This window comes from Desmodus rotundus, chromosome X (assembly GCF_022682495.2).
Source record: "Desmodus rotundus isolate HL8 chromosome X, HLdesRot8A.1, whole genome shotgun sequence".
Taxonomy (NCBI): domain Eukaryota; kingdom Metazoa; phylum Chordata; class Mammalia; order Chiroptera; family Phyllostomidae; genus Desmodus; species Desmodus rotundus.
In genome coordinates, this window is record NC_071400.1 from 6,128,690 (window position 1) to 6,142,764 (window position 14,075).

The 14,075-nt window shown below is 41.2% G+C and overlaps 1 protein-coding gene across 3 annotated transcripts in view; it reads right to left on the minus strand.

Moving 5' to 3' along the window:
• Positions 1–14,075, minus strand: part of OPHN1 (oligophrenin 1) — a 268,416-nt gene that overhangs the window by 245,443 nt on the left and 8,898 nt on the right. Inside the window, exons 2-3 of one of the 3 annotated variants that reach the window (XM_045191252.3) lie at positions 2,795–2,912; positions 13–733 (exon numbers count right to left, since the gene is read on the minus strand). The gene's annotated coding sequence lies outside the window, so the exon portion shown is untranslated. Of the gene's footprint in view, positions 1–12; positions 734–2,794; positions 2,913–14,075 lie in introns of those variants that run through there. The other 2 variants (XM_071220302.1, XM_045191250.3) reach the window with 2 other exon arrangements.

Sequence of the window (14,075 nt, forward strand, 5' to 3'; positions counted from 1 at the left end):
AAGCCCTGGTACCGAAAACGAGCACTCGTGCTGCTTCTCCAGCTGTCTTCCACGCACCCTACGGTCTCGTTACTGGAGTCCTCCGGCTCCCAGGAGTTTTCCCTGGTCCCAGGGAGCCGGCCTATTGTCCTCTTAGGCTCCGGAGGAGTTAAGCCGCGGCGGCAACGAAACGTAGCCTTCCCCCGCAGACATCCAAGCGGGAAGAGGAGGGCGAGAGCACAACGTACAATAGCTGCGGTGGCCCGGCGCTTCCCTACGGAAACTGGGGAGCAGTCAGCGCCCTAGGACTCCAGCTGGAAAGCGTGGCGGCCTGGGAGATGTAGTCTTTCCGCTTCACGCCCCTTGACTCCTCCCTGCGATCTCCCGACCACCCCTCAGGGACCGCCGCCCTCCCAGAAAGGCTTCCCAGCCTGCCCCAGGCTCGCGGTCCGGCCCAGCCTCCAGGGGCAGGTGCGCAGCACTCCGAGTCTTAAGTGGAAAGTTTCCGAAACTGCCGCAGAACCCGGGAGGAGATTGCGAGAGGCTATCTCTAAGTTACCATTATTTGGCTGGATTGTTTATTTGTTTTCCTTCCAGCCTCCCTCTGACCTACCACCTTCTTTTTTTTCTCTACCCTTTTCCCTTTCTGCTGCTCCTGGCGCTCTAATTCCTATGGGCCTTCGACTTGCAGGGTCCATAGTGACTCCTATTGGTGACTCCTGCTCCAGGACCTCTGTGTCAAGCTCAGAACCTCCTGCCAAAAAAAAAAAAAAAAAAAAAAATCATAAGTAGGATTTCACTTTTTCCTGAACAGGACCTCAGAGCATGGTTTTTGTGACCCAACTCACTGCATAGGCCGTTGATTAAAGCACATGATTTTCCATGTTTAAGTGGAAAACCTAGGAATAGGATGTTATAAATGGTCTTGCAACTAACCTAAGAGGCGTCTTGTTCATGGTCCATTGCAGGAGAAGAGGGGTTACTATTAGCAGGTGTCTGCCATGAGATTAAGGAGAGGTAGGTGCTGGAAAATTGTGTGTGCATGGGCAAAAGCATCCGTTTTGATTTTGGAGAAGTTTTTAAGATTACATTGCCCTGTGAAGAAAGTTTTAAAAAGCCAGAAGTGAATGGAGTTGTAAATGGAGTAACAATGGCAAATTAACCTGTATTAGTGTCCAATTGCTACTATAACAAATTACCACGAATTTGGTGACTTAAAACAATGCAAATTTATTATTCTACAGTCTGGAAGTCAGAAATCAGAAATGGGCCTCACTGACCCAAAATCAAGATATCAGAAGGGCTGAGTTCCTTTCTGGAGGCTATAGAGGGAAAATCCATATCCCCGCCTTTTCCAGCTTCTAGAAGCTGTCCACACCCCAGAGGTAATAGCCTGCTTCCTCCATCTTCAAAGCCAGCAGTGGCTTATCAAGTCTTTGTCCCTCTACATCGCTGTGACACTGACTGTCCTGACTCCCTCTTTCACTTATAAGGACCCACCAAATAACCTAGGGTAATCTTCCCATCTCAAGATCCTTAACTTAATTGCATCTGCAAAGTCTCTTGCCAAACAAGGTAACACTCACAGGTTCTTCTACCAGGCATTCTTCTACCCTCCACACACCCTATAATCCGATAACCCACCTCCCTAATCCTTGAAACAATCCTATGAGGTTAGCGTTGTTACTGTGCCCATTTCTTTTGTATTTTATTAAATTATTTTATTGTTGTTCAAGCACAGTTGTCTGCATTTATCTCTCACCACTTCCCCCCAACCCCAGCCATGCCCACCTCCCTCCCTGCTTCCACCCGCCCTTGGTTTTGTCTATGTGTCCTTTATAGTTGTTCCTTACTGTGCCCATTTAAAGATGAGATAGCTCAGCCCGACAGGAGGTTAAGTGAAGGACACACAGCTTGAACCCGAGCATTGTCGTAGGAAATGAAATTCCTAGCCTGGCTGGTTCTAGAGACACTGCTCTTTACTACTACATTATATCGCAGCAAGCTAGAGTTTAATGAGGAAACACCTTGTGAAAATTAATAAATAGCCACGTCCCAGGGTAAGATTTTATTTCAGACCCTTTTTATGTTTATGAGAAAGTGCCCAAAATGGGTTTTAAAAAGCACCAATGCAGGTACTAGGGGAAGGTGCCCAATGAATAGGTACATGGTCTTTCATTCCAGCAAGGTTCTCTATAGCATTCACTCAGTAATTAGACAAGCATTTATTCAACATCTGCTACATGCCTTACAGAGCCTATGCTTACAGTTTCGTTGGTATGAACTTTGCCATGGGTGTTACTGATGGTAGGTATAATCATGCTCATCTAACTTCCTATGCCCAAAGTATTTTACAGTCACCTGTGTTTCTCTTTATCTACACAATGAAACTGAAGTGCAGAGGAGAACAAATGCCCTGGACCAAATCCCAAAGAAGCAAGAGGGTTAAAATTAGCACTCAGTCCTTCAGATAATAGCTGCCTTAATTGAGCATTATCCTAGATGCTTTGTACCCATTATACCTTCCCCTCACGACAACTCTATAGAACTGGGGTCTTCAAATTTTTACTCACATAACCCCTAAAAGAATTTCGAGAAGCTATGCAGTGCCTCACACATTTTTAAGTTGACATCATCTATATTTTTAATGATGTTTAAATGGTTGCAAAAGGTGTCATTTCTACCATACTATACATAGTGACAATTTAAAATAAAACTGTCATGCTTTTAAAGATTTTCATTGGATTTACCATCACACATTAAACACAAAGCACAAGGAAAGTGTAAACTTCTCTTTAGCCTTCAGAAAACTTACATTGTTCCTGTTTCTCCTTGAAATCAAATGTCCATGGCATTCTCCCCATAGAATTGAATTCTATCACAAACTATATTTATACTTGGAAGTCCTCTATTGATCGCCATACTGAATTTCTCTGCAACAAAACATGTCCATAAGTACAACATGAATTATTTTTATTTCCTTTTGACCATAAGGCTCCAAGTATAAAGTCTTCTGAGTGGAGTTATAATTTCAATTATTATGTATGCACAATAGATAAAAATAACATGAAGATATACATTATGATTATTGTTATTAAACATAAAACAGAATTTTATTGGAAATGCATCTCTTAGTGAGATGGATGGCGAAGGGGTAGGTTATAGGGCCTTGAGTTAAAGAAGGTTCTTGGATATCAAAGAAAAGAAAAGAAAAGAAAATGAAGTTTACTGGATATCAATATTTGAAATTGCTGCTTTGTTTAGACTCAAGGATTTTTACACCCTGGGTCAAATTACCGTAATAAGATGTGTGGCCTTTGAAAGGTATGTTTTCCTTTTGAGAGACTAGGAAAGAGTAGTGGGAAAGGCAAACAGGGGGTAGTTCTCAGGCAAATAGTTTTTAGAAAAATAGTACTAAAGGAAGTGGAGGATTTGGAAATTTGATTCCCTTTCAGCTTTATTCATAATTACCAAAACTTGGAAGGAACCAAAATCTCCTTCATTAGGTGAAATAAACTGTGGTCCACCCAGACAATGCAAGAAATGAGCTATCAAGACATGAAAAGACATGAAGAATCGTAAATGCACATATTACTAGGTGGAAGGAGCCAATCTGAAAAGGCTGCATACTGTATGGTGCCAACCATATGATGGTGTGGAAATGCCAAAACTATGCAGACAGTAAAAACAGCAGTGTTAGCCAGGGGGTGGGGACCAGGGGGAGAGAGATGAGTAGGTGGAGTACTAGAGGATGTTTAGAGCAGTGAAAATACTCTGTACGATACTAAAATAATGGATACCTGTCATACATGTGTCCAAACCTACAGAATGTACGACACCCAGAGTGAACCCTAATGTAAACTAGGGACTTTGGGTGATGACGATGTCTCAATGCAGGTTCATCAAGTGTAATAAATGTGCCCCTCTGAGGAGAGTTGCTGATAATGGGAGAAGTTACGCATGGGTGAGGGGCAGGGATCTATGGGAAATTTCTGTACTTTCCTCTCAATTGCTGTGACCCTAAAACTGCTCTAAAAATTTTTTTAAATGTCCAAGAAGACAAATTCCATTTCCCCTGTTTCTTGCATGTCAAAATAACAGCACCTGCACAGTCTTAGTTCAGGACAGTAAGTCTTTCCTAAGTGATCACTCTGTTTCACCTGTGATACTGTGGAGTGACCACTGAGCCTGGAGCAACACCGATAATACAGACCTGAAGCTCACTGTTTTTGGTCTGAAAGACGGCACCAGAGGCAGAGAGGAGTCGGATTGCTCACAATGATATTCCTAGAAAAACATTACTATTTATATACCCACACATCTTGATCCCTGCTCATCATCGTCGTAGGAAATGAAAAAGCCACTGCTCTGAGGAATTTACATTTCAACCTGTGTAGAAACTGCAGCCTTGTTTGTGGTCTGGTTAATATCCTGTCACCACTTGGGGCAGTGAAAATACTCCCTAGGTCTGCACTGCAGCGACATGGCCAAGGCTCCCCTCTGGAGTTTAAGAACCAGAATCTGAAATCCTGGAGCTAATCATTTTAGCAGATGACTCCAAGGTGGAGATAGGATATCTCAGCTCAGGATAGGAGATTCTCGGCTCCACGTGTCTGTCTGGCTGTCCTTCATGCTGGAAAGAGAACGAACCGTAATCCTTTAACCTAGTGAAGCAGATCAGCCTCCTATAAATTTCAAATTGCTTTCACAACTTGAAATATATAAGGAGAGGGAAAGTAAAGAAAACGGATGTTACAGGTTCTTAGGAAAGGCAATGTACATGCCCAAGAATACCAAATAAATATCCAATATTGACTTAACATGGCAGCTTTTGCTTTCTCTCTCCCACCTGGGACCATAGCTAGCCTCATTCAAATATTTCTTACAGTACTTATTAATCATTTGCTCCTCTCCACATATGAAAAATATATAAGGACTTCTTTTAAAAGTGGTCTGAGAGCCTGAAAGGAAAGGCCATTTTCCAAATGACATTTGTTCGGTTTCATTATTTTATGAGATGTATTTTAAAAGAGTTTTATCTTAAAGATACAAATTAATATTTTATAACCCCTATGCTTCTTATAAAGAATCCTAAAGCTCTTTGTCTTAAAATGCTACAGTCCTTCTTTCACAAAAAGGTAGAGAAGATACAGATGTTAACTGGCCTATGTCAGTAACAAAAGGAGAAACTTGAGGGGAAGAGCAACAAGTGGGGGGAGAGGGGCCAGCATAGGATGAGGACTTCTCTTAGGCCAGGCATTTCACATAAATGATCTCGTTTACTGTATACACCAAATCAGTGAGGAAGGTTCTGTTTTCACCTTCATTTAACAGATGAAGCAGCTGAAACTGAGAACAGTTAAGCTACTTGCCCAAGGTCACACAGAAAATAAATAATGCACTAGAGATTTAAATCTGGGTCTGACTCTGAAGCCATTTTTTTTTGTCACTGCATCACACTGCATTTCTAGTCCAGTACATCAATATCTAATCCCCATTCCCTTCTGCTTATGTGGCTGGGTATACTTAGTACTGTACGATGGAAAAATAGTTCAGGGTCATTTGTTGGTAATTTCGGGGAATGATTTGAAATGATCCCAGGTTTAGCATGAACGAAGGCTGTATGTTGAACTTCTCTAAAGAGCTAACTGACAGATCTGGTTCCCATGCCATGTCTGCCCAACCCTTTAGAATTTCCATATTTACACCGCATGGAATATAAGACAAAGTACATGTCAGCTCCCCAGCCTCATCACATGGCTAGCCTTGCCCCTAGTTGTAGCCTAGCCTAAATCCTGTACTACTGTTGGCACGAGTCCCAGAACCAATCTTGGCTCAGGCCCATTCTCTGCTTTGACTGCGCTTGGCCTGGTTCCTTTCCTTAGCCTAAGCCAAGATTTTAGGAGCCCGAAGTGACGAACGGTAGAAGGAAGGGAAAATCCTTTTCCCTAGTTCTCCATACATTCGAGTCTCCACTTACAACTCCCCACTTCATGTCTCCCTTTTCAGTGTTTTTTGCTGAAAAACAGCCATCGGTGTATAGCTTTACAAATGTGACCTATTTCACTCTATGTGATAAACTATCAAACCTTTTTTATTTATAGGATTCACTGTTTCCATTACCCTGTCATGTCAGCAGGACCATATCAAAGCTCTCTATTGTCAAGGACCTGCAGATTTTCTCCCCCTGGCCATTTTCTGTGTTCATTTTGATTTCCAATTATCCACAGTTCAGAAGAGAAATCCAAACAGAGTCTATTTCAATTCTGACAGACTTTATAAGGGTGACAAAAACATGGCTGTTTACTTGTTAACTCCCAGAAAGATATCAATACCCACCAATCCAGAACAGTCCTCACACAACGGTTTTCATGAATAACATGAGTGCAGGTTTCCACTCCTCACTGGGGCCACAGTTAAGCTGTTCTGATTTCTGTACTACTTCACCTCACATCTGATTCTAAGTAATAATGAAATAAATGTGATTAAATAACTGTGCATTACATATCATTTTATATGTGCTCATTTTCACTCATATCACATAGCAGATTACATACTTTTTAAACACACTTACCAAAATGACAACTTGAATAAAATAAAACAACTGAAATATTTCTGACAGGTTTCTGGCCCTGGGGGTGATAAAACATGAAGAAGCCTTCAGACAATTGACCTTAGAAAGTTTGTTTGTTTATTTATTTATTTATTTATTTATTTTTAGAGAGACAGAGAAAGAGAGAGAAACATCAATATGTGGTTGCCACTCACACATCCCCACCTGCGGACCTGGCCTGCAACCCAGGCATGCACCCCGACTGTGAATTGAACCAGCGACCCTTTGGTTCACAGGCTGGTGCTCAATCCAGTGAGCCACACCAGCCAAGGCAGAAAGTTCTTTTAGTTTTTCCTAAAATAAAGCAACACAAGATAAAACATGCAATTCTTTCCATGTTTAAAATCTCTTTTTTTTTCATGATTAAAACAAGCAGTAGGCAAGTGTTCAAATAACGTTGTTGTCTGCAAATGGATATGCATTTATACTTAAGGTAAAATATTAAGATATAAAATAAAGAATTTTAATAAGGCCCTGGCTGGTGTGGCTCAGTGAATTGAGTGCCAGACTATGAACTAAAGAGTCGCCGGTTCGATTCCCAGTCTGGGTTGTGGGCCAGGTCCCCAGCATGGGGCATGCAAGAGGCAACCACACATTAATGTTTTTCTTCCTCTTTCTTCTTCCCTTCCCTTCTCTGTAAAAATAAATAAATAAAATCATTAAAAAATAATTTTAATAAGGTATTCTAGAATACTATACATTGGTCCATTTCCACGAATTTGCAATGTCAGGCTAGTGATTTTATAAATGGGCACATCACACAATGGACACCAAGATGGTTGTCTCAGAAGGCAACATTACAGTGGCAATGCCCTGGCAAGGAGCTAGTAAATGACAATCGTGATTTCTCTCCTTCATTGTAAACCCAACGTTACCACAGGAAAAGAACTGGTTTCACATCCTGACTGAGGAAGATGGCAGCATAGGTAAATGCGGTTCTCGCATCCTCCCACAACCACATCAAAAATACACTATACTTTAGTACCGTACTATACTTAGTACTATCCTTTAGTACTATAGAACCACCATCATTCAGAACCACCTGAAATCCAGCTGAAGGAAGTCCTACAGCTACAGGTTTAAAGAAGAAGCTACATCGAGACACTTAGGAGGGGCCGAATTGCAGAACAGGCAGGTCCTGTATCTACATGTGGTAGATAAAAATCGGGAGGGATATCTGGGCTGCAAAGGTCTCCCCCACCACCGAGGAGTGAGGGATCCCAGCCCCATATCAGGCACCCCCTCCTTGGGCTCCAGTGTCAGGATAAGAAGTCTCCATAACTTCTGGCTGTAAAAACTAGTGGGGATTGAGGCTGAGTGAGAGGGAGGGGGCATCAGCTATGAATCAGAAAGACAGCTCTCATCAGGAAACACAGCCATGCTGGCACCTATATCTTGGGCATTCATCTTCTCTCAGAACTGTAAGAAATAACTTTCTGTTGTTTATAAGTTACCCAGTCTGTTGTATTTTTTTAAAGATTTTATTTATTTACTTTTAGACAGAGGGGAAGGGAGGGAGAAAAAGAGGGAGAGAAAGCTGGACGTGTGAGAGATACGTTGATCAGTTGCCTCTCATTTGCCCCCCACTAGGGGCCTGGCCCGCAACCCAGGCATGTGCTGTGACTGGGAATCCGACTGACGACCTTTTGGTTCGCAGGCTAGCACTCAATCCACTGAGCCACACCAGCTAGGGCAAAATGTTGAAGTTTTAAGGAGAAAAAAAGGTATGAGTGGGCAAGTGAATGAAGTTAAGAAATATCTATTATCACCAGGAAGCATTAAGGGTCCATAAAGCTTTCTGGTTATTTAAAGTGAGACAAGTCAGCATAGTTGTGTGCTTTATACCAATCACACTTATCTAACTGTGCAGGCACCAAGTAGCTAGGGTGCTGGGTTTAACTAGGTTTGGACTCTTCTCACTTCCGTTTGATAAAGCAGAAGAGGGTCAAGGATGTTGAGTGTTGCGAAGAAGGAATTGTAGTGGTTATCTTTGGAGGTTAAGCTGAATAATGAGCGAAGAGAGGATAGCAGTGGGATGAGAGACAGTAAAATAGGTGATCAATGAATTTTAGATCCCAATATGATCAAAGGATAGGAGTGAGGTGGTCTTATTGTTCCCTAAGCTTTAATTTCTTCTTCATCGCATATACTTCAAAACAGTGGGCTTTTCTAAGAAGTCACACATAAACTGAAATAGGATAAAATTTGGAGGGCTGGACTGAAGAATTAAGTATATTTTATTTTATTTTTTAAAGATTCTATTCATTCACTTTCAGGGAGAGGGAGGGAGAGGGAGGGAGAGAAACATTGATGTGAGAAGTGTGAGAGAGAAACATAAATCGGCTGTCTCTCACATGCACCCAAACGGGGACCGGACCGCAACCCAGGCATGTGCCCCGACAGGGAATCGAACCAGCAACCCCTCGGTTTGGAGGATGATGCCCAACCCACTGAGCCACACTAGTGAGTACAGAATTAAGTATACTTTGAATGTGCATACAAGTAGCTCAGATATTAGTGAATCATGTAGTCATCCTAAGGGAGTGCAAGGTCTAAGAAAATCAGTGGCCTCTGTCCTACTTTTTCATGCCCACTCACATAATTCTCTTTCCTCAACCCTATCATAGAGGAAACCTACTCTAAAATGATTTCTATATGGTGTTTTTCACATTGCAGATTACTTGAAACAAAGTATGGGAAAAGATGCTGTTTCCTACTCCTCAGGGTGTCCTTTCCTTGTCTCTCTTTCCTCCTTTTAAAATTTTTTTTACTGTCATTCAATTACAGTTGTCCCCATTTTTTCCCACTCCCTCTTTCTTTTTATATTGATAGTCTTCCTTTTTGAAAAAGATGTTGGGGAAGGGTAGGAAGAAGAAATGTGCAGTCCCACAGACACATTCCCTTTGCTCTTTGTAATTTTAATGGCAATTTAATGGTATAGGTTTTGTTTGCCTTTCAAAAGTATACTTTTCAGATGAACTTATTCAGAACAAACAATGACTAGACCTTCTGGTTTTTTGGGTTTCCTTTTTGTATGTTTGGTTGGGTTTTTTTAGTTCTTTTGTCAAGTGAGCCAAGAAGTTCCTCTACAGTAGCCCTATGTCCTCCTTTTTCGTAGTTACAAGAGGGGAACGTATTGCTGCTAAGCGGCAAGATAGTGAAGGACCAGAAAAACAGGCAGAAGGAATAACCAGAGGGAAGGGAAAGAACACCTCTCCTTGGCTAGCTGGAGCCTAACATTAACTGCTCAGTTTACCTGAGTTCCATTCCACTCCCCAGCTTCCCTCAACCCCTCAACCTGACTTTGCTGACAAAATAACTTGATGTCACCTTCCAACTGCTTGAGCCCAGGGCTTCCCATCCCAATATCCCATTCATGGGCCTTGCTCTCTCCGGCCCCTCACTGCCAGTGTGGGTTGCTTTTCTCTTTCTTGAAAGTGAAAGCATTCTAACAGATATAGGACACTTAATTTCATATTATATACAGTTATGTATCCTGATTCTTTTTTTAAACGATTTTATTTATTTATTTTTAGACACAGGAAGGGAGGGAGAAAGACAGGAAGAGAAACATCAATGTGTGGTTGCATCTCTAGTGCCCCCTACTTGGGACCTGGACTGCAACCCAGGCATGTGCCCTGACCGGGAATCGAACTGGCAACCCTTTGATTTGCAAGCCAGCACTCAATCCACTGAGTCCCACAAGCCAGGGCTGTATCCTGATTATTTATGACAAACATGTATTTCTATGAAAGTATTAATAGCTGATACTTAGCTCATTTAGTGCTCACAAGTCTATAGGGTAACTGTTGTTATTATCTCCATTTTACAGGTGATGCAACTGAGGCACAGAGCAGTTTAGTAACTTGACAAAAGTGAATTAAAAACTAAATGGTGGGGCTGAGTTTCATACCCAGATTTTCTGGTTCCAGAGCTCATGTGCTTATTCACTTCATTAAGTTGGCCCTGTTTTTATAAACAAAAATATAAAAAAGTAAAGAACAAAATGAAAGCAAAATTGCCTCATTGGAACTCCTGCTACCACTGTTTTTAAAAGGCAGGTCATCTTGGGTTCAGACCAGACGTAAAACACCTCTCATGCCTTGCCTTGCATCCCCTCAGCCTACCATTCTGCAAGCAGGTGGAACGTGGCAGCACTTCTCTATGCTGTGCTGTATCTCACTTTCTGCCATAGGGCTGTGGGAATCTGTTCTGCCATTCTGAAGCATGCACGAGTGTGGATGTGCAAGAGAATTAACACACAATGTAGTGAGCCTTCACTAATGGATATGGGAGCTGCAGAGAAATGTTCCCTTCTCTCCCTCCAGTGGACAATTCTCAAGTGCCTTCTACATGGCTCCTCAGTGGGATCTACACCCAGTTTTGCCACTTGAAAACATACCCTTCTAATGACTTTCTTTTCATTTCTGCTTCACTCTTCCCAGTTTCCTACCCCTGTTGCCTAAGTTCACTTCCCAACATTAACATGTGTATGAAGTCCTTGTCTCAGGCTCTATTTCCTGGAGGAAATCCAGGATAAGACAGAACACTACTCAATAAGATATATTTAACTTGATTTTTCACACTTTGATACTTTCTCCCACACTTTTACATTTAAGTCTCCAAATTTTACTTTGAATTAACTTGGTGTTGATATTATCTCATTTTTTTTTAAAGATTTTACTTATTTATTTTTAGAGAGAGGGGAAGGGAGGGAGAAAGGGAGAAAAACATCAATGTGTGGTTGTCTCTTGCATGACCCCTACTGGGCACCTGGCCTGCATCCCAGGCATGTGCCCTGACTGGGATTGAACTGGTGACCCTTTGGTTCGCAGGCTGGCACTCAATCTACTGAGCCACACCAGCCAGGCCTATGTTATCTCATTTTTAACAAAGATATTTACATATTATAATTATATATGTGACGATTGTTTAAAAAATATGCACAGAACATGAAAAGGCCATCTTTGGCATATGGGCTTTTGTCCTGATCTTTTGTCTTTTGACTGCAAGTTGGTTGTTGCACCTACAGACATTTTGTCTGCGTTCAAGGCCAAAAGATTGGGAGAAGGGGCAAGCCATGCAAGCTGAATCTGTCTTTTCTGTCTACAAAGAAGTCATTTGTTCACATCTCCAGAAGATGTCCATTTTGTTCTCATTAGCCAGACCTGGATCACACGGCCCTCCCTGTTAACAAAGGAAGCTGGGAAATTTCAGAAGATTGCCACGACTGGCTTGACTCGATCATGATTCAATACTCAGGCCTGGATCCATTTCCGCACTGAACAAAAGTGGGCTTCTCTTGAGGAAGTGTAATGGGGAAATGCAGTCTGTTTAGGGAATTAAATTCGTATGGTTACATTAATTCTTATATTTAACATAAGTAGTATTTTTATGTTACCCTTTTCGTTTAATATATCATGGATACCTTTATATGCCAATACATAAAGATCTATCTTATCCTTTCAAAACAACTCATGCTGAAATGTTTATGTATGAACATTTGATATATTCTAATGTCCACAACTTACTTTGGAACGTATAAGAAACAAGATAAATGACTCAGGAATGGATAGATGGATGTGCAGATAAATAGATATAATATGATAATACAGAAACAGGGAAATGTTAATTGTAGAAGCTAAGTGGTGTATATATGGGGGCTCATTGTGCTATTCTTTCACATTTTACTGCTCTTTCAACTTTTCTATATATTTCAATATATGCATAATAGAATGTTGGTGAAAGTATTAATCAAATTGAATATGTACAAATGTGTATGAAAAATGGGAAAATGATGTCTTTTGCTATAAAATTATAATTAGCACACATGCTAACTGAGTGAGTGTAATTTTATGGATTAAAAAAGCACATCTCAACTGCTCTATAAAAATGCCCATAGTTTGAAAGAGAATAAGTAACGCAGGTGTAGGAGATTAAAAATTGTAACTGAAAAAAATACCGTGGCAAATCCTAATCTGTGAGTTTGTTCATGTCTTTCACATTTGTTTTTACCTTTAGAGCAACTTTCAAGTTTTTGTGGATTCCTTATCCAAAAATACAGATACTTCATCTCCTCTACTTCCCCTTACACCAACCTCCTACCCTGTTTGTTAAACAGGGACCGGGCATATGTAGACAGAAAGGGCATCCGGGTAACCTGAATACTGACTGAATCTACAATTGCTTTATAACCTGACCTCCTCCGAGCCCAGTGGCAAGGCAATCTTGAGTCAGAAGCACTGAGAAAGCCTAGGGATGAATTTGAATTAAGTGAGGATCCTCACTTAATATCGTCAACAGGTTCTGTGACTTTAAGAGAAATGCCACATAACAAAAGCAATTTTACCATAGTCTAATTAATACAAATAAGAATTAGGTTCCTACAGAATCTCATTAATGTTTTAATGCAACAATGATATTTGAGGACCTGTTGTACGTGGTACAGGAGTTAGATAATTTAGTGTGAAGATTGGTGTGGAAATAAAAGTTATAAAAAGTCTCAGGGAGGTAGGCGTGAGGGAAGGGCTGGGCCACAGCAGGAAGGGGAAAGAGGGGGAGGCAAATAGACTGGTTAGGGAGGGGTTTATCACTAGCTCTTTACAACAGGAGAAAAGATAAACTATCTTTATACGAGGAAGAGTGGCGTGCTTATACAGAGGAGTGCTATACTTTGGAGAGGCAAGTGCCAAGAAAAGGAAATACTGAAACTAAGAAATATGGCTGGAGTTCATAGGGCTGAAGGGTTGCTTGTACACCATATTAGAGAGAGTGGGCAAAGCTGGGGCTCATGGGTGAGAATATCCAGGGGACCAATGACCTCAGAGAGAATATGCAAGGCTAGCCTTAGCGAGAAGAGGAAGAGTCAAATTGCATTGTCTGGCACTTCCAGAACAGCCCGTCACATAATAATGGTGATAATAAGCATTCTCCGCTTACTCTTGGCTTTGATGGGAATGCCAGATATAGCATGATGATGGCTTTTGGTTGATGCAGATCATGTTTCTTATCATGTTAAGTAACTATCTGTTCTGTTCAGGAAGGGAAAATTCCACCCCCCTCCCCGCCTTCTTTAGTTCTTATGGCTGGACTAGCAATAAAATACTAAAATCAACACAAGACTAGATTAACAGAAGAAAAACCAATTGAATACCTTCGCACCGAAGAACCACAATGTTCAGATCATAACGTGAGGCTCAGAGAAATGACAGAACCAGGCACCCTTTTATGCTTTTTAGACAAACAATAAATGTGTGAGAAATTGACAGGATAAAGAAAATTAGTGCTCATTGCAAAGCAATCTAAACAAGGATTGGGCATTTAGTAATGAGACATTTAAACAAACTAGTACATTTAAAAAGAGGAAGTAAGAGTTGATCATAGAGACTTTTGGGCTCTGAGTTGTTTATCTCTAGCAATAGGGGAGTCTTCCAGGTTGGGGTAGGACACCTTTCCCAGGGGACATTTATTTCCTGCATTCAAC